Source organism: Myiozetetes cayanensis, unplaced genomic scaffold (genome assembly GCF_022539395.1).
Source record: "Myiozetetes cayanensis isolate MyiCay16 unplaced genomic scaffold, myiCay2020 scf10, whole genome shotgun sequence".
Lineage (NCBI taxonomy): Eukaryota > Metazoa > Chordata > Aves > Passeriformes > Tyrannidae > Myiozetetes > Myiozetetes cayanensis.
Window position 1 is genome coordinate 26,217,459 of NW_026086605.1, and position 21,301 is coordinate 26,238,759.

Below are 21,301 nucleotides of genomic sequence, written 5' to 3' on the forward strand. Positions count from 1 at the left end.
ATATGATGGACTAAAACTATGACTTTTGATATATCAAATTAATTTCAGTATCTTAAAGTCTGTTTAAAAATGTGGAAGAAGTTTAGATTATCTAGAGTTTCATAACTGTAATGACTACTGAAAGTAGTCAAATCCGTTGACACCATTGAAAACTGGCTTAAAACAAGAACTTGAATTTCAGCCTCTTACATCAGGTTGCAGGTTAAATATTTAGTAGGCTTTTGGCTATCTTGGGTAAAAGCTTTTTCTCTGTTCCTCCTTTCCTTTTCTTCTGTATTCAGAGAGGCTGAATTTGTGTAATCAATGAATCTTCCTAACCTACCTTGTAGCCTTCTGGCTGTGCTACCAACACTGGATGAAGATATCAGAAATAGATTTATTTTTTGGGGGAGAGGTGTGTGTGTGTACAGGTGTATTTCTTTGGGTCTTCTGGGTTCTCCTGACTTTTTTGCTCCCAAAGCTTCAGCAAGAGGCTCCTAACTGAAAAAAACTGGGCTCAGGAAGTTAATGAGGAGAATAACTGGAGGATGATTGGCAGTGGAGGGTAATGAAAGTGTTTCAGCATGCAGTCAGGAGAATGCAGGTATATCAGACTGTGTGCTTATTTGCATATCTTAAGCAAATACTTGCAGAGACAGTAAGATTATTAAGCAGTACTAAATTTTGGGAATATGTTTGTAATACACTACAAGCACTGCCAAGGCTTAATTGCAGACATAATGCTGGAATAGCATACCATTATTAATCACATTTACTAATTAAGAAAATTACACTGTTCCCCCCAAATATCATTAGAGAGAAATTATACAGTATTGATGTTTCCATGAAAAATCAACAGTAAAACCAGTGTTGTTTTCCTGATAATACAAGTAATTAAATAGGGGAAAAAGCAACATCAGCATAAGATTCCATGGGCTTCAGACATATAATAGCAATGGACATTGTGAATTGGGGTTTAAGAAAGAACATGTCTACTGTGAATACTTTATATCTTGTTTACAAGTTTCAACTACAAAACACCAGATAGATTTAAAATATTTGTTTTGAATAGCAGAAAATGGCTGATCTGTTATTCAAACTCTTTCAAAGACTTAAAATTAGGCTTAAAATAGCAATGAAATAAGCTACTTATGGTGAAATTTTCTATTCAGAACTGGCATATTCATAAATCTGGGAAAAGCTACTATTACCTATCAATCTCACTGTAAAACTGTGTGAATATTTACAGTGCTCACGGCTTGAATGTGCAAAAGAATACACTGTGCAGGACAGGTGATGGATAATGATAAACAATGCAGTTTAAGCATTTGATGGAACATCTGGGCTTTCAATTATTTTAAGATGGAGTAACAACAGCTTGACATGTTGACCTTGAAACTCCAAATACCAGTATTGTACAATGTTTTTCAGTATTTTGTTTTGTGTCTTTTAGTGAAAGAATGCATGCAAATCTCAGAACTGTAGCATTAACATGAGACATTTTTATCTAGCTCATCTCCTTTCAGTGAGATGTTTTTTTCCTTCACTGTCTAAGCAGTGACAGAACTTCAGTGGACACTAATGATAAACACAGAAACACTGCGAATGAGAATTTTTTCCCAGAATTTCTGAAGTCTCTTCTGCAACCAAAGTTTGTTTCTCTTTTCCCTTCTCCCAGTGAGAGTAGAGAACAACTTATCACTATAGCATTTTTACCAGCTTCCATATTAGAGAACTGTTGTCATGTTACTTTGAAGATTACTCTTCTCTAGACAAACCCTACTGAATCCCTGCAGCCTTTCCTTTTAGTTCACGTTTTTAAACCTTTATGACTTTTGATGTTCTCCTCAGGTTTCAGTAGTTTGCTTCTGTTTGCCTTGAACAGACAGGCCACACAACAGTCAGTTTTCTGACTGTTTAGGTTTATTTTAAATTTTGATCATCTCCTTCAAAATCCTTTTAATTATCCCAATACAATGCAATGTGTGATTTTTATTTTATTTGTGTGTGTGTGTGTGTATGTTCATTTTATTACTCAAATAATTTACTGATCTTGTGGCTTGAACAGCTTTAAAAAAACTAACCACAGGGCAGATCTCTGAAAGACCTCACATAAAATCTCCTAGTCTGATACCGAGTCATAAACTATTAGTGTTTGAGATTGTTTTGCTGGCCATTCTGCAAATATTTCTAGTTTATTGGAATGCCAGTGTCAAATATCTCACCAAAGCTGAGGTGTGGCACATCTATTGCTTAACCTTGTTTATTAAGCCAGCTAGAGGGAAATTCACTTGCTCTAGTACTGTGTTTTGTTTACATCATGGAGGGCATTATTTTATTTACTTACTTCTGTGCTCAAAATGCTGCAACTCTTCCAGGATCTTCCTAAGTATCAGATAAGGCTGGGTGGTCTGTGGTTCTCAGGTACTCCTTTACTCTTTTAAAAGTGGGTATTCTTTTCCACTTTTGCTTTTGCAACACCAGTCTCACTTTTCCCTAAATATCAGGATCGGTTTCTGATCTTGAAGCAAAAGTGTGTACACCTGTGTTTCCAGGGGAGCTGTATGTGTGTTCACCTAGCAGGCTGATTGCATTTCTCTTCTAGGTGTCACTATCTACACGTGCATGCATGTATTCAGGCACTCCCAGAAGTCTTCGTATGTTTTCTGAACTGAGTTCAGAAAAAGCAGGCTAGAGCCCACAGAACAATATAGCTTTTCCCAAAACTATCTCACAATATCAGTATTTAAAAAAACATACATGAAGGAACGTTTTCAGGGATGGAAATTTACTTGTACTCTGTAAAATGGGTGAGATACTTGCCAGGGTTCCACAGAATGCATAGATGTAAGTGAACATGCGAAGTTCTGAATGTAGGATAATTATTTTCATTTCCACATCCTAAACTTATGAAGGAAACTTATAAAGGAAATTAACAGAGTGTCTCAGAAAAATATGAGCTATGACAGTGACTCCCAAATAGCCAGTGCTCCTTCCCAGGATAAGGATGTGCAGACAATACTGAAAGCTCTTAGCACAGGGGAGCCATAGTCCCAACCTGAATTATAGGGTTATAGAAGGATTTTAACTAACCAAAACCAAGCCAGTTTGTAGTTTGTATATGTGAATTTGGAACTGCAAGCATACCCCACAATTCCCCCAACGATCAAAAAACTATTTGCCTGTTCCATAATGGATGGGTAGAGGGAGGGCAAGGGCACAAGGGTGTCTGTGTCTTTATCAGATATCATACACCTGAGGTATTCTGATTAGAGGTTACGATCCAGTGGGTGAATTAAGATATTTTTAGTGAAATACATGTCACAGAAAATCTCCAATTGAATGAGATGGTGGAAAATAACAGCAAAGTAATAAACCATGAGTTAAGAAAGTTACAAGAGCTATCTTTGCTCTGTAATTTTTCTTTTAATTCAACAAAGGGTCAGCACTGTTGCATGGATGGTTATTTGCTAGTATTTATTTAAGAACTGAAACAAGAATGCCAACATTTATAGAGCCTAGACATTGTCACTGGATATATGCAAGCAAATAAAGTGAGATCAAAGGCATAAGAAAACATTTAATATATTTCAGCCTGCTGCAATTATTTGGTGAAAATAATTCAGAGCATATCTAAGTCCTCAGGGGTTTTCAGGGGAAAACTCTCAAGTGTATGATGTCTATACATAAATATCTGAATTCCACACAAGGACCCTTAGAAATAGAGGTCCTGCATTAGAACTCAGGGAAGCACTATAATAGATGGAGAAGGAAATCCTGGCTGAATGGTGTCAAAGTGCTGTTACTGATGTTTTTGTGTGCTGACACAAGTCAGCTTAGTGACCAGTTGAATCCAGTTTTTTTAACGTGCTCAAATTACAGATATCACTAGTTATTATTATGTCAGAATGGTTAGAAAGTATGCCCTGGAGCTCTGGCAATAGCCCTGGGGCTTTGTTAGAGCAAGTAAAACGTGTCTGTTGCAAGCCAATGGAGCAGATCTTTGTCAATGTATCTTTTTCTGAGGTGTTTCTGAGCACTGCCTCACTTACAGTGAGAATCTCTGTGGGAGACGAGACTGCTACCAGGTTAGGGAAAAGACTCTTAAAGCAGGATTTATTTTGAAGTAATCTAAATGACTAATTAGATGATCGATATACAGCTCAGAGCAAGGCATCTAGAAGTAGTCAATACTCTCTCCTGAACTGAACTCTGTATCTCCCAACAGCACTGAGGTTTGTGAGGTCTCGTAATCAAATATTGGACCTTTGGTGCAAGTTTCCCGACTTCTGTAGCATCAGTTGGATTTTACCAGTGTACACCAGCTGAGATTTTCTCCTATGGACTTGTAATAACAGGAGACTGACAGTCAGATAAACAAAATTCACGTGTCAGGTTTCCTTTTCAGGAGCTACAGTTTATCTGGGAATTAAGTTTTAGCATTATAGGGGAGGAAAAGTCTTTTAAACATGAAAGTAATTAATGAACATTAAGAAGCAGCTAAAGCAAACTTAAAGTAGATAATCATGCCTTTCACCAGTAGTTCAAATATAATGTGTTGTTATTTTTCCTTCAGAATGCTCAGTCAAAATGATTGAATTAAAGAAAGATAATAATAACCTTTTATTTTAATTGTAAATACTTAATTCTACATCAAAGAGTCCATGTCTGCCTTCAATACCAAGCAGAGAATGTTTTGAAGATTTAATATTTTCTCCTAAGCCTATGTTTTTTCAACTCCAGCATTCCAAATCTGGTTCTACTCTCCCAGTATGTGGTCTTTCATCACATTGTTGACTTTGAGAAAAGTCTTTCTAAGATTTCAGAAATTCTTTAATGGAATGAATGGCTACAGTTGCAATAACTGTTTCTTGTAGCCCGTGGGGGTTCACGTGTCTGATAGCTGAGGAGCAAACATCTTTTTATGTGTTGAAAGGGAAGAAAGACACATTCAGGCTTTGATGCACGTTATTGCCTGAGACTTCATCGCATTCATTAGGCCTTGAAATTAAATTTTCTTGTAAAATTGAATGCACTTCTACCGAGATTTGCCTGAAAAAATACGAGAGCATAGTTGTACTGAAATAAAAAATGTCTTTGTTTTTGTTTTAGTAACATTGAGAGCTACAAGTCGTATGTTCATTTTATGGGCTAAGTCAAAAGCTGCGTTTTTCTGAAATGTTACCATGGCTTTAGGGGTAGTAGCTTAATTTGATAATTAATTTTCGTATGTTCTCTGAAGGACCTTCTTTGTGCTGGAGATGTGGGACAGAAACCCTTGTTATATGCATCCTTTGCAGCTCCTAGTAGAACCTTGTGACTGCAGCTTTACAGCATGACTTATTTCTTCCTTGGAACAATAAGGAGAACTAGAGCTAAAAAATTCTGGTGCTGGTTTTTACAGTATCTGTCTGAATGAGCCAAACTCTCTGGAGTCCTTTCATTAATTTCAGTGATTTGCTATCAGTGCATTTTGGGGGCTGATTTGGTGCCCTAGGACTATAAAAGGATATAATGATATTAATTGCTGTTTCTTTTGAATTTTACTATCCCTAAATAAATGCTGGTGCCATGTCTTCTCAAAGTTATATGATGTATTCAACAAAACCCTTGTGGATTTTTCTTTAATAAAAAATTGCTTTTGATTTTAAATTTGTGGAATGAAGAAGGAGGAAAAGAGAGGGGAAAAAAAAAGATCTTCCAAAAAAGCTATATGAAACATTCCATCTTATTGCAAACTGCGGACAAACTTTCCATGAAAGCAAAGTAACTTTTTCCTCTTGCTGTAATTTTGAATTGATTTAAACCACAAGTAGAGGCTTAAAAAGGAATAACATTATGTCAAAGAGGAACATATTGAGTACCTTTAGCTAAATAAATAAAATCTCTATCCCCAGTGACTTGATGGAACACAAGAACAAGATTTTCTATGTTACCACTGTTTGGAGTACAGAATATGCCACCCTCACTTTTTAAAAAAAATTTCTAGATTTATGCACACATATACTTGCACATCATGTATGAAATACTTACAGTCTGCAGTGACAACTGTGGCATGTGTTGGAGACACTCAAGTGGAATTATTATTGTTTTTTCTCAATCTGAAATCTCAGCTCTGTAGGAGGAAGGTACAATATCTAAACCTCAAAGTGAAACTGGTGCCCCTTACTCATAAAATCAGCTAGGGGAGAATGTTAAAAAAAAAGGTGTTATAGTTAATACAGAAAGGAAATGATGTATGTGCAACATTCCCCATAGTAAAATGAAAATAGAAGTTCCATATTTTAAATTAGAAAAAGATCTCATCTAGATGAACTTACACCTTGCTAAACATTTATTCAGAATGAGCCAAAAGAAGAATCCTTCAGAATGATGCCTATAGACTAAAAACATTGAAGAACTCTGGTTAATTTTTTGTTTGATGAATTGGGAAATTGAAGAGTTGTACCATGAAACTACTGAAAATAAGTAAATTGTGCTGGCTCAGTTGACATAAAAACCTGGAATGAATCTGCACATGACTTAGAAGGATACCTTAAGGAGTTCAGTGTATTTTTTCTTATATACTTAAGTCATTAAGCATGGTAACTTCCTAGGAAGTTGATAGTACCATGCAGCTGTTGATACTTGGAATAGTTGTAGTGGGACTTGGGTGTTTGCGTTGCCATGTTTTTGGAGCACATGCTTATAAGTAACTATTATAAAGTTTATAATGCAGTGGCAGAGTTGCCATATAGAGAGAGCTTCATGCTGCTTCTGCTGTGACTAGAACTTAAGTGGAGTAATCAAGGTGGTTTTCTCTATTTCATCTGGCTCTAATACCCCTTGGTTAAGGGTCAGGACCCTTAATCAGTTCTCTGGGAGTCCTGTGTATCTGATTTCAAGCTGCCCTGATTTGTTCCACAGAGAATTCTTGCAATCGCTCATCTACTGCTATTACCATCAAGAATTTCTGTTGGCACCCAGCAAAATGAGGTCAAGAGAACAGAAGGCAAATCAGGAAAAATCTTGTGGATTTTAGGTAGTCGCTGTTGTACTTCAGTAGACTTCTTGCAGGCACACAATAAAACCCACTCTGAACAGCAGTCAGACAACGCTGTTAATTTTGGCAGCTCAACAAGAAAAAAGTTACAATCTTGAAAAGAGATATTGCAAAAAATTAAATATGTCTATTACCAGTATGGGGTGGGAGGGTGTGTGTGTGTCAAAAACCTAGGCCTTTATGATAATTTGACTTCAGATTTAGAAAAAAATCTCTCCAAAGAAGTTTGAGAAACTGATGGTCTATGATGAACTCAAGAATGGGAAAACTCAAAAAAATAAAAAAAAAAGGCATTGGGTGAAGAAATCCCAAATGGAGGGTCAACAGTGGTTTGCAAGGTGAAGGGCAGTTCACTTTGTAATGGTAACTTTTGAACATTGTGTACCTGCCTGCATAGGTGTCACTGTTTGTAGTTGGGATTTCATACTGTTTCTAGTTCCTTTCTAGTGTTTGCAGGAGTTCCATAATCTTCTGGTTTGGTGCAATGTAACACAATTCTGGTAGTGTGAATGTCTCCCTTACATGATGCCAAAGCAGTTGTACTACAAAGGTGCTGAGCAATGACTCCTGCTGGGCAAGTTACAAGTTTGGGCAAATTACAGGTCTGTCAAAAGAATAGGTTACATAGCTGTGCAAACTGTGGAATCAGTGTTAATGGTTAATTGCACTATAGTAGAAGTGTGTTGACTGACTGGGGTGGGCACTGGGCAGCACTGTGTTGAATGTATGTGACACTGATAGAGGGTACATATTTCCTGATCAGGTTCCTCAGAAGATTCTTGATCTTGAAAGTCATATAAACTAGGAAGTGGATTATTGCTGGTCTATGCCCTCAGTGTGAATGCAGAAGTAGAAGCACTGAGTCTTCATGACTGCATATCATGGTGTTTTTATCCTGGCTCATTCAATCTCCACATCTGATAATGCTCTTCACTGCTCTGGCTCACGCTGCTTTCCTACACACAGTGTGTAGGCTCACATCCTTCTTAATCTGTTCTTCTGAGAACACTGTGTTTTCTAATCAAATATTAATTTTCATTTATTATGCATGGTTTTAAAACCTACATTCTAGTCTAATATTATTCAGGACATTTTAATATGATGGAGTCTTGCAACATTCATTGTGATGGAAAAAGCACAGCATTAAAGCTAGTGCTTGTGGCCTTAGACAAAAGTTATTAGGATTCATATAGAATTTTATAACAAGGATAAATGTTTCAGTTAAAATCCCAAGGACAGGTCAAACAGCTTTTAGATAGAATCCTGTTTTCTATTAAAGTTCTACAAGTAAACCTCACATTTCTTATTACCAAACAGAATGGATATTCTTACTATCTAATCTTATAGACTATATGTCTGTTCGTTTTTCTTTGCACAGGGTGACTGCTGATCGCTGGGTATTTAGTATGCAGGTGCTTTTCAGCTTTGAGAATAAGGTATGAATAGAACTTCAATGAGTTTTCCTCTTGTAAAGATTTTTGGGTTGGATCTGGATTTTATTTTTCAGTTTTGAAAGATTATCTGGCTTTACATATATATCAAAAAAAAAAAAGCTTGAGTTACTGTTGTTTTCAAGAGACTTTGATAGTTTTGGTCCCTTCATCCATTATTATTTAAATATTACAGTGTTTTGTTGTTGCCTGTGAAAGTATTATTTGATTAGAAACAGATTAGTGGTGTTTCAGGTGGATATTTTAAAAGACTCCTTTTGCAAGTGGGTTAACCATGATTCATATCATCTTGGCCTGATTTGGGATAATAATGAAGCCCCAAAATAATCTTTTTTGAGCAATTTATCTTATAATTGTTCTGGGCCAAGAATGTGAAGGTGAAATTAACTGTACCCTGATAGGTGATAGGGACACCTTTCTGAAAAGTAGTCACAGAATATTGTCAAATTGTCTGGAATCTAATTTAGTCAGATCAGTCTTGAGTTGTAGTCAGAGGTTTGATACTTCTGTCAAATTACCTGGGTTTTATGGCTTGGCTGTGTTTGTAGAGTAGGAATAATACTGCCAGGCTGCAGAGCATGCCGTGAAGGGCCAAGGAAGCTGATGCTGATTGCCAGTCTGGATGCCCATCTCTACACGGTCCTTCTGGCTGTTTGTAGGATTGGTGCTGTTGTTCTGCATTAGAACATTCATCTGCATTTCATTGTAATGCTGTTATGTTAATAGCCCTGGCATCCCTTGACTATACAGATGCTTCCATGACTGTTCATCAGGCTGCTCACATGCCTCACAAGACAGAGAGCTAAAATTCCATGGAGAGAAGCTTTTTATTCCTTCTGCCAGCACCATCCAGAGGCAGAAAAAAAGTTATCTTGAAAAATAAGTGAGGCTTTTCTTTGCAAAATTTCACATAAATTCCCATCAGCAGAAAACTCTTTCCAAAACCAAGAGATTTAAAACATTTCCTCTGACATTGTTTTGGCAGCTAATGAAGCTTGAAGTTTAAATGAATTTGAACTCAAACAAATTCATGTTGTCACCTTTAGAAGTATAAGGAAAAAGAAAGTCATTAATAAAAAAGATGATTAAAGAATTATTGTTTTATATTATCTATTTAAGATTATTCTGTCTATCCTCATTGTTTTGGATATGATTGCTTTTTTCCTCTCCTTCATTTCTGGCTGAATAGTTCTATGCAAGTCTCAAGGTCTTATAAAGTAAACAAAAAAAAATAAGTTTAGGTAAACTGATGAGGCCACAATTCCACTGTCTTAGGTATGCAGCTGCCTTACAGAAGGAGCCTGAACAGCCTAAAGAAAAATAGCACTGACTTGAAGCATAAGCTAGAATTTGAGTTTAAGTTTTCTTTTAGAATGTCTGTCAGGTAACTTTAACACATTCCAACCTATTTATATGTATTAAATCTCAGGGAAATGGGTTTTACCTTTACCTCTCCACCTCGCAATTTATGCGGCATAGAATTCACTAGTTTACTCTGGTGTGGAACTGAATGGATATGCTGGTTTATTATTCAAGATAATATCTTATAGAAATTCTAACCAATGAAATTAGTGGTTACCTGCCTAGCTGGTCACTTCAATGCATATATTCCATTTTTACTTGTACATTCACATTTACATGAGCAAAATTAAAGTCAATCGACGGTGTCATCCTGGTTATAACTAGAAGAAAATTTCCTCATCATATGAAACTAAAGGGAAAATTGTATTTTGACAGAATAGTCATCAAGGCAGAATTAGTACAGATTGAAACATGCCTGGGAAAATTAAGTACATGCACCTGACAAATACATTCATCTTTCTCCAAAATAGCATTGCATTGACTAGCACACGGTGAAAGAAATCAAGAGACCCATGGCAAAACAGGACCTTTTTTCTCCTTTGTAAGACTTTGCTGGTAGAACAGGATGTCTTATATGGCGTATTAGAGATAATGAAATTCAAAATGCTTATGAATATAGTTCTGCATGGCACACGTGAAAGCTTTCATGTGTGACACACAGAACTATGTGTACTTATGTGTATCTTGAGAGTTTGTGTCACAGTTACACAAAGGAAAAATATGGAAGGAAGACTAGGATAATTCTGTGATGCTCAATGATAGTCTGCTTGTGAGTCTTCATGAATAGATAACACACTGTCAGCATTTGCTGTTCAGACTTAATTCATTCTTCATCATAAAAAAAAAGAGAATACTTCCTTCAGCCCCTGCCCCCAGGAAATTGTTAGTCAGGGAAGAGATGGTCAAGTCTAGTGCACCCTCCTACAGATAAGTCACGCAGGAACTCTCAAGCAGCATAGATGCACATCATTTGTCACTTCAAAACCTGAACATTTATGGGAAAGAACTGCTTTTACTCTGAATGGTGTAGTAAGGTATGGCGATTCAAGGGTTCCATGGTGGACAAGAGAACAAAGCTGTTTTGGATTTTTTTTTGGAAGAGAGCATTTGAAAGAAAAAAAGAACACCTCAACTACACAGAAATGCTTTTATTAGAAAGCTTGATGCAGTGTTCTGTTTTCATTTATTCAGAGATCATAAGAATTAGAACAGAAAAATCAGATAACACTAAATAAGGTGGATCAGAGCACCTGTGGCTACTTAGTCTTTGATGATTATTTAAAATCATGGCAGATTTTTTGCATGGAGTCCAATTAATACCTTTTGTAAAGAAAAGTGAGTGACAAAGTAAACCCAGCAACCTGGGCTCTAACTGATCAGATTTTTTTTCTCTCCCCCTGTTTCTTCTTCTTTTTTTTCCTTCCTTCCCAAGTATCTACAAAAACTTCAAGGAGAATCCTTAGATCTGATTTACTGGATTCAGTGCCATGGAAACTGGGTGCTTCTGCTGGTGTATATTACCTCATAGATCTTGGCAGTTGACTGAGTTTACCAGTTTCCCTTTAAAACCTGTGGGTCAACATGTCCTTCCTTGCTGTATCTCTGGAGGATGTGCACTGCAAACTCTTAGAGCTGCACTTGATTTTTCTCTTCAGAACATTCCCTGAATTGGACTTGCTAACAGGTTATTCATGTAGGCTTTGTTTCCACATTAAAAAACACAGTTTACAAACTGTGAAAGAGATCACCCTGTCTGTAGCCTTGTCCTTCTTGATGGTTCCATTACTTTGGAGTATAATGTGTGGTTTGTAGCTTTTCCCCTCATTTTACTGTACCATGAGAAGCTCTTGCTGGGAAGAAAGAACAAACTCATGTGCCTCAGAGTCCTGAGTTTTCCCTCTGTTCCAGGGCTCGTATGTGAATGATAACATCGAGTACACACATACAGGGACAGCAGGCTCACTCTGTCAAACAGCAGTCCGTGTCTCCTGGAGGTACAAGAATTCTGATGCTTGGATTCCTTTCAGGTGTCCGACAACATTCTCTCTTGTTTCTGAGTGGCCATGGCACCGTGGTGAAATAAATCCAGTCCCAAAGAGTATTTAGATCATCATCTCAGTATTTGCTCTTTGTCAGTACATGACCCCAATTGTAAGAATTCTGTTTTGAGGTTCAGTAGGAAGGTTGTGTTAACTAGTGTAGGAGTTGAGCAGTGTTGATGTAGATTGAGATCTTTTGATGTGAAAATACAAATATTCACTTACAGAAGGAGATCTGTAGTTTCTTCAATCTAATGAGCTTGACAGTGGAAAGTATGTTTTGTCTGCTTCATTTCCTTACCTTCATACACAGTGGTTGTATCTCTATCTGAAATAACTTGTCTTTTAGTTCTAACAAAGGAAAAGAGCTCCTATTGCATGAGCTGTCAGCATTTACTAATACAAGATGACAAAAGTATAATTAAGATAAGGAAAGAGATCACATTAAGAATAAATATGGAATTATTTGAGCATGGATCCTTTAAACCCACTGTTGTAACCTATGGAAAAGGCAGATGGGTAATATGCCCCTTCTAAATCCACAGCTCATTTGCATCTGAGTCTGATTTCTAGACAACTGTCATACAGATGCTGTCCTCGATCGTCGTTGTCCATCTCTAACAGAGAAAGAAACCCCACCAAGGGAAGGGAGCCTTCTTGCGGTGTGTTACACAAAGCAGGGCTGTGAAAAGATCCTACCATGAGCAGTGTAACATGGGATGTTCTGCCTGGATGAGTCACTGGCCCTGGAACCACAAGTGCCTGGAACTTGTTCTCAGCAGGTGGCACTATTGGGCTTATCATCTTAGCACAGCTGCTTCCTCATTTCATTTCTCCCTCCTCCTCATTTTTTAATGAATTGTATTCGTTTAATATCATGGTGATGCCTTCTGCATGTGTCTCAAACTGCAAGTCGTGACTGGCTGGTGTTGTACCACTTTAAATGCCGAGGGCAGCAAAAACACTGTACAGGAGCAAGGCTTCTCGCATTGATTGTGCTGGAAGTCCATTTTTTTCTGCCACTAACATAAAACCTGTTCTGATTCTGAGTAGAGCCTTTTTGTATCACGTTTTTAATGACTAATTTTATTGCTTAGTTGCAAGAAATTGCCTGCATATTGATAGAATATATAATGGCACAGCAAACAGCTTTGGACAGAATTTAAGATGGCTCAGTCCTCTCAGCATCTTGGCCTGTGTTCCAGATGCAGAATACATCCTCTGAGGGGACCTACATGGTCTTTATGAATGTTGGTCCTGACTTTGTAGGGAATTGCCTCCCAAGCAACCTATTGTTAATACTTTGTGTCATTCTGCAGAAGTATTAAAGTACGAAACACTTTTAAAAGGAACATTCTGGTTACTGTAGTTGTATTTTTTAACTTCCCTGCACTTGTCAAACCAGTTTCCAGTGGCTGAATGCTGAGATTTTACCCCTGCTGCTTCACAAACTATGAGATCTGATGGTTCTCATTGATGTAAAATTGATCATAATGAAGGTCTAATCTGCTAAAGTTGACTTGTATTATGGAAAGGTTTGGGTTTAAAAGAGCTAAATATTCCTGATCCATTCTTCTGTGACTGCTATCTGAATTACATTCTTCTATTTAGAAGAATTGTATACTAATTCAGATCTGTGTACTTTTGTTACTTGAAAAGAGGATCACCAGTGAGAGATGATGAGTAAGAAGAATCAGGAATAACAACTAGGAATAAATACCCCTGCAAACAGTTCCTCAGTGTAATTTGTAGGAGATATTATTCTGCATTAAGACTAATGAGGAAAAAGGAAGAAGAAAGACTGTGACTTAAAAATGCTTACAACTGGAATGTTAGTATTCTTAGCAGGTAAATAATAGCATTCTTCATACACCCTCATTTAAGTGCATAACAGATGACAAGTAAAAAAAGATTCCACAAGACGATTAAGTGTGTCTGCGTAACATCACCCAGGGGTTATCTCCACTTTTTTTTATGTTAATCACATCCACTCTGGAGTAAACTGTGCCCATGATACAATAGAACATAGATGTGTCTGAGTTATTCCTGTGCATAATACCTTCTTTGCCTCGGTCTTTAATAGTAAGAGCATTTGTTTTTGGGTACTGAGCCCCCTGAGCTGGAAGACAGGGATGGGGAACAGAATAAAACCCCCATGATCCAGGGCAAATTGTCAGGGACCTGCTGCACCACTTAGACACACACAAGTCTATGGGAACAGATGGGATCCGCTTGAGGGTATTGAGGGTGCTGGCAGAAGAGCTCACCAAGCCACTTTGTCATTTGCCAGCAGTTTTGGCTAACCAGGGAGGTCTCAGAAGTTAGCAAATGTGATACCCATCTGCAAAAAGGGTTGGAAGGAGAATCTGGGGAATTCGGACTGTCAGCCTGACCTTGGTGTCAGGGAAGATAATGGAGCAGATCAACTTGAGTGCCATCATGCAGCCTGTGCAGGACAACCAGGGGATCAGGCTCACCCAGCCTGGGTTTAGAAAAGGCAGGTCCTGCTTGACCAACCTGATCTCCTTCTATGACAAGGTGACCTGCTTAGTGAATGAGGGAAAGACTGTGGGTGTTGTCTGCCTGGACTTTAGTAAAGCTTTTCACACTCTTTTCCACAGCATTCTCCTGGACATACTGGCTGCTCGTGGCTTGCATTGTGTGCACAGTTCATTGGGAAAAAACCTGCCTGGATGGCTGGGCCCAGAGAGTGGTGGTGAATGGAGTTCACACAGTGGTGTTTCCCAGGGCTCAGTACTGGGGCCAGTTCTGTTTAATATCAAGGATGTGGGTGAGGGGATTGAGTGCACCCTCAGTCAACTTGCAGATAACTTGGTCAGGAGTGTGGATCTGACCAAGGAAGTAGGAAGGCTCTGGAGAGGGATCTGGACAGGCTGGATTGATGGGCTGAGGCCAATTGTATGAGAGTCAACAAGGCCAAGGACCAGGTCCTGCCCTTGGGGGGTCACAACAACCTCATGTAGTGGTACAGGCTTGGGTCAGAGTGGTTGAAAAGCTGCTCAGGCGAAGAGGATGTTGGGGTGTGGTTGACAAGGAATGGAACATGAGCCATCAGTGTGCCCAGGTGACCAAGAAGGCCAATGACATCCTGGCTTATATCAGGAATTGTGTGGTCAGCAGGACCAGGGCAGTGATTGTCCCCTTATACTTGGCACTGGTGAGGCTGCACCTTGAATGCTGTGTTCAGTTCTGGACCCCTCACGTGAAGAAAGACTTTGGGGTGCTGGAGTGAGTCTAAAGAGGGGAAATTAAGCTGGTAAAGGGTCTGGAACACAAACCTGACGAGGAATGGTTGAGGGAGAAGGGGAGGGGGGGTGGTTAGCCTGGAGACAAGGGGGCTGAGGGGAGACCTTATCACACTTTACGACTACCTGAAAGGGGGCTGTGGCAAGGCAGGGGTCAGTCTCTTCTCCCAAGTTACAAGTGACAGCATGAGAAAAAATGACCTCAAGGTGCACTAGGGAAGGTTTAAATTGAATATTAGGAAAAATCTCTTCACCTAAAGGGTGACCAAGTACTGGAACTGGCTGCTCAGGGGAGTGGTTGGGTCACCAACCCTTGAAGTATTTAGAAAACATGTAGATGTGGTACTTAGAGACACGGTTTAGTGGTGGACTTGAAAGTACTGGTTTAATGGTTGTACCCGATGATCATCAAGGTCTTTTCCAATGTAAACAACTCCATGATTCTCTGTAGTGGGATGTCTTACTCATTATTTTTAACATCTTTTTAAAAAAAGAAATGTTTGCTATATTATACTCAATAACATGGAGCAAGAGCATATTGCACATTATGTGTTCAGTTTTGCTTGACTTTGTGTGGGCAAGTAAGAAAAGTGACTAAGGCACAGTACATACAGTTCTGATTGTGGTCTGTCCTTGTCTGCTTGAAAACAGGGCTGTGGCCATGATATATTAAAAATATATTTTGGACAACCAGAATAATACTGGCTGCTTTTAGCAAGGATCTTGATATTTTCTTCAGAAACCATCCATTGACCTATCAGTTACTGCCTAGGTTTTTTTTGCTTCATGAAAGAGAGTGTGTTTCTTTACTCATCACTTCTGAGATGGTAGCAGCTTTTCAGGCAGGTATTCCATCTAACTGGAGATTCAAAAGATGTAGGCATTTTAGAGCAGATGTTTCAGCAACAGTTTATATAACTCATCATGGGTGAGATGCTACTGCAATATCAGAACTTATCCTCTCTTAAGACCAATAAGAAATAATGAAACTGCAGAGATGGTGCTCAGAAGTATGAAACATGGCATGTTTCAAGGATGCGTCTCCAAACCTTTGTTGCTCAAAGGACATGTGATGACTCTAGACAAAATTGTTTCCTAACACGGCACAGAATAACATCAGCACTCTCATAAAGCACAGCTGTGTATCTTGTACCCTGTGGAGTTTAGTCTCTGCTCTGGAGAATTGCTTACATGACATTGCCATCTGGATGCATCCAAATTATTTTGTTCTTAGTTTTATAAAAACATTAGCCTGGCTGCTGAGGTGAGGTCATTCAGGGTGTCTTTATCCACGTGTACATAAACACACATTCTCTTCCCAGACAAGCTTGCTATATATAGTTGCAAGGACAAAAGAATGACTTGATGCAAATAGTAGTGATGCTATAGGTATGTAAATAGTGTAGCAGTTTGCCTATTTTATTTTACTAGTGCAGACTGTCACTACAACAAGCCTCTTTTAGTTGTCTGTCACTTGTTGTAAACTATATCTGTTCTATGGCAAGCCCAGCTTGCTGGATACAGTATGAAAATGTCTGAAACTGTACATTTTGGTCATCACTTGTCCCATGCTGACCTTGCAATTGCAAGACATCCTCCTTGTAAGCATAATACTTGATTTATTACAATTCTCCCTCAGTCAGGCTTCCAGCAGAGTAGCTGCTTTGCTTATGCCTTTTCAGAGTTCAGGGCTATATTTGCTCTCTGGTTTTGAACAGTCCTGATCAGATAAACCTGTTTCATCATCTTTATATAGGCCTGTAAATTAGCAAACAGACCGCAACAGGTATAAATAAAGGGTTATTCAAAACAAATGGCATTGTCCATTTGTAAGTTGGTTTATTTTTTGGGGGAAGATGATTTATTTTGTCTTCTTTTAAGAAATGTATTTAATGAAATAATGTGTTAGGACGTGTTTGTATGTGCAATGCATGCCTCAGGAATTTGGCAAGTTGTGTCTGCATGCTGAGATATTTGCCAGCCTCAGAAAAGAAATTGTGTTTTCCTCTGTTACTGATGGCCTGTAAGGAGAGGGTGTTTGCCACCCTCAAACACCTTTTTGGGATTATTTTTTTCCCCACAAGCAGTTCAAGTTTAAGGATGATAACAGTGCTATGACACATGGGTTAAGATTTAAAATTCCTTTTGGAAAAAAATTCTCAAAGCATCAAAGCACTTCACACTCTTTAGCTGTGTCATCCTGACAACTTCTCTTGGGCAATACGTTAATTCCAATTTACACTCAGAGAAACTGAGGCATAAATGGGTAGGTTAAATACACTGGGTCTGGGTTATTCTAGAGAAGTGCAGCCGTCTGAGCCAGGGTTTGGGAATGTCGGATCTGTGGCTTGCCTGCAATTATACAGAATCAAAGAAATTCTGAAATTAGTGTTCATGAAGACAATTTTTCTGCTCAAAACAGGATTTCCCCCAACAGTAGATCCTCTTGTGAAAATTATTTTTTTCTTATGACCAACCATACTTACTGATGTACAATTTGCAACTGTGTTTAAAGAAATGAGAAAGAGGTGTTGCCTGGCAGAGATATCTGTTGGCCCTCCTACCTCAGAGGAAGAAGTTCCATAAAAACTGCCTTTCCTTTGGCTGCTGACAAGGACATTTGAGGACCCATGAGTGCTTAAGTTTAGGCAGTTCTTCCTTTCTTTCTTTTCTGATGGAAAAGTAAACAGACATTTAGACTGTTTGGAGAATAAAAAATGAAATATCAGGCAAAAATACTGAAAAACCATTTCACCGTGGTTCAGTCACAAAATTGAATCTGTCAGAACAATGATGTTGTCAGAATAATGAAACATTGGACTTGATAATCCTTCATTTGTAAATGAGGTTAATTTGTTATCACTGCTCTTTATTTTCTCACGAATTACATAACTCGTTAAGTGTCAAAGGATGAGTCCCCTTCAGGACCTATTTATTGTGCCATCAACCATCTAAAGAACGTGGAGATACTAAAAAGTTGACAGATTCAAACATGACATGAGGTATTTGTGTATACAGAAGCTTGGTGTTCTGTTGATTCTAGTACAGCACTTGCATGTCCAAGTGGTTGAAAGGCAGCAGGTAAGATGCTGGTAAGGTGTGGAAATGATCGTCGTAGATATTACACAGAGCACAGACTGCCCATGTAACTGAAGAAGTGGACAAACAACAGCTCTGGACAATTACCTGCAGCAGTAGAATTAATACAACCAGCTAGAAAGTTTCAGAAAGAGGTGCTCTTAGAATAAGTGCTCTTAGAAAAAGAGAGAGTGAAGAAGAATATTTCTGAGGTTGCAGTCACGCTTCAGTCATTGTAACCTCTGTACTTCAGGTACTGTGCATGAAATATATTTCCCTGCTGGTTCCCCTGGTTCATAGTACTTAACTAGTGAGGTCTGCTTAAACATTGAGTGATTCCACCCTGAACTCAAAGTAAGGTTTAAATTCCTGAAACTTTGACACCAACATGTGACAGGTTATGAAATGGAGATAAGCTACACTTCTTTATTTAGGAGATGTTAAGAGAGGTTTGGGAGAACCATGTGAAATTTTAGAGGCAGGAACACTGAAACCTTCTTGCTATTTTAGTTTTGTCATAAGAATTTAGAATAAGAGAAATACATACAAAAACATAGTTGTTGTTGGTTTTTCATCACTTATAATTTTCTGGATTATTTAACAGGCTAAGAAATGCTGATATTGTCTCTTAATAAAATAGACCATCATCACTGAAAGAATTCAAGAGTCACTTTTACCCTTGCTCTCTCCAAATTTCTACTATGTTATGTTATCTCAGGAAAAGGTAGCAAGAAAATATGGTCACTATTAAAATATGGAGTCATTTTTCTCCTTGTTCTACAGGGAAATAAATAAGCTATCCAGGCTGTTTTCTTTACCCATTCTCTTTACTGGCACAGTTTTTCTGCTCAGTGCAACCCGAGCACTCAGGTCTCTTTGTAGAAACCCATTAAACTCTGTTTTGGCCAGAAAGTATTAGAAGAAAAAAATTAAAAAGCACCTAAGCAGAGGTTTAAGTAGGAAAGCTTTCTTTTGGTAGCTTCATGACAGAGCGCTTCCTTCATTCCTCCCTTCTTCCTCCTCCCTGACTTATTAACATGTCGACTTTTGCAAGACATGGCTGTCAAGAGCATGTTATGGGGCTAAGGAGAAATTACTGGAGACTAAGAGCTCTCAACTTCTCTCCTTATTATCAGTAATTACCTAAACTATGGTCCCTGATAGGAAAAATTATTTGATCAATTTGTTAGGTGTGGGTGGTCAATACTAAAACTCTGTATCAATCCTTTTATTTTCTCTAAAATGGTATGTTGGATAAGAAACATAGATGTCAGGGTGGATAAACAAAAATGAGCTTTCAAGAAAAAGCTATGGAACGAGGTTTAAGGGAGTGCTTGGCTGTTTACAGTGGAGACTGGTGAGAAGGGAAGGACTTTCATCTCTCTTTGCCATAGGTAAGAGTGATACTGAAATTCTGTGTGAAGTTGCAGTGCTCATGTTCTTCAAAAGAATGTTGAAAATCTGACAGTGCAAAAAAGAAACAAATCTCCTGTGTATACTAATTGGAGACTATTATTTATAGAGGTATAGAAGAGGTCAGTCTGATTAGTTGACCACCAGGGAAGACGTTTCCATCAGTTAACTCCCTAGTTGTCTCTTTTTTTTTTTTTTTTTTGTATAATTGAGAAAATTATATTTTTTCCATGTGACCTTGATGAGCAGTGTACAGCTTCTCATTTCAGCTTACCTTGTAATTCAGTATTAGTGGGTTGAGATTTGGAGGGAAAGATTACTGACTTCCTGGCTTGTTTCTCCATGGAAACTGAAGCAAGGTTTCTGGGTCTAAACCAGAGGACAATGAAGGACACCCTTTATCAGTCTCGAGACAATATGGGGTCATCAGACCCTGCCATGCCAGCGGATATGAAAATGGGAAGAACAAGAACGCACAGTTATTTAGCATTTTAACGCAGTAAAATAATTCTATTTACATGACTGCCTTCTCCAGTGACTACCAATACTGCATAATAAATCACCTAAATTATATCTAGAGAGACTTACTGTTCCATAATTGCTGCAATAAGGTGTTTTGTATGCTGTGATTTCTTTCTACTATGCTTGTTTCCCTTGGAAGACAATGAACCTCTTACCCAAACAAATGAACCTCTTACCCAAACAAATTTCCACCCTATATTGTGTTTCATAGTCTGCACAGTAGACAATATCTTTATAAGAATGGGGTCAGGAGAGGGAAGCAGAGTGAAAAAGTTAGTACTGAGGATCATCTAAATCCATTGCCTCACCAAAAGTAAAGCAGTAACAGTCTGAACAACAGCTAGGGCTTCTTATGATGATTTATCTCCTGTTCTTCCTATGAATTCTAGACCAGCATGCAAGGTGAAAACTATCAGAGGTGCTCATAGGCAGTGAAGCATGCCAGACTTTATTGGAATTTAAAACTGCAGCCAATGGCATTTTCTGCCGTTCTGATGCTCATCCTATTCAAACAGGAAATTCACTATCTAATCACAAGTTGCATTGTCAGTCTAAACAGAATAATGCGGGGATTCAAGCCATAAGGTAATCCAACTAGAATGACAGCCAGTAAAATTACTCTTGTGTTTTCTTTTTTCTTTATGGAGGGAGCCCTTGAGCTTTCAAAATTAGTGGCCTTATATTCTTTGGGGTTTCCTAGGTGCACAAGTCCAAGTTATCCATGGCAATCAGATAGCTGGTCAGCTACCACTTTCCAAGGCTAAATAGTAGAATCAGACACTGACAGAAATCAGAAATAAAATATTGTGACTGCTCTGTAATTGTTTCATTAGAGGCAATAGGGCTTTCATTTTGGGTACTTGCATGTGAGGATTCTATAACTGACCTGGGCAAAGAGTTCATGGTCCATGACCCAATGAGTATTTTCTATTCAGTGATGCCCATTGTAGCATAAATTAAGGTAGACATTGAAGATTAACAGCCCTGGAGAATCAGGCCGATGGTGTTGCTGGGAAGTCATTATTGACCTTTTAATTTTGTGCATTATGCACCCTCAGGTACACCCTCAGGATGAGTGCATTTTAAAGTAACATCAATATTTTGACAAGGACAGCAAAACAAACTTAAATCAGAGGTGTTACAAACAGT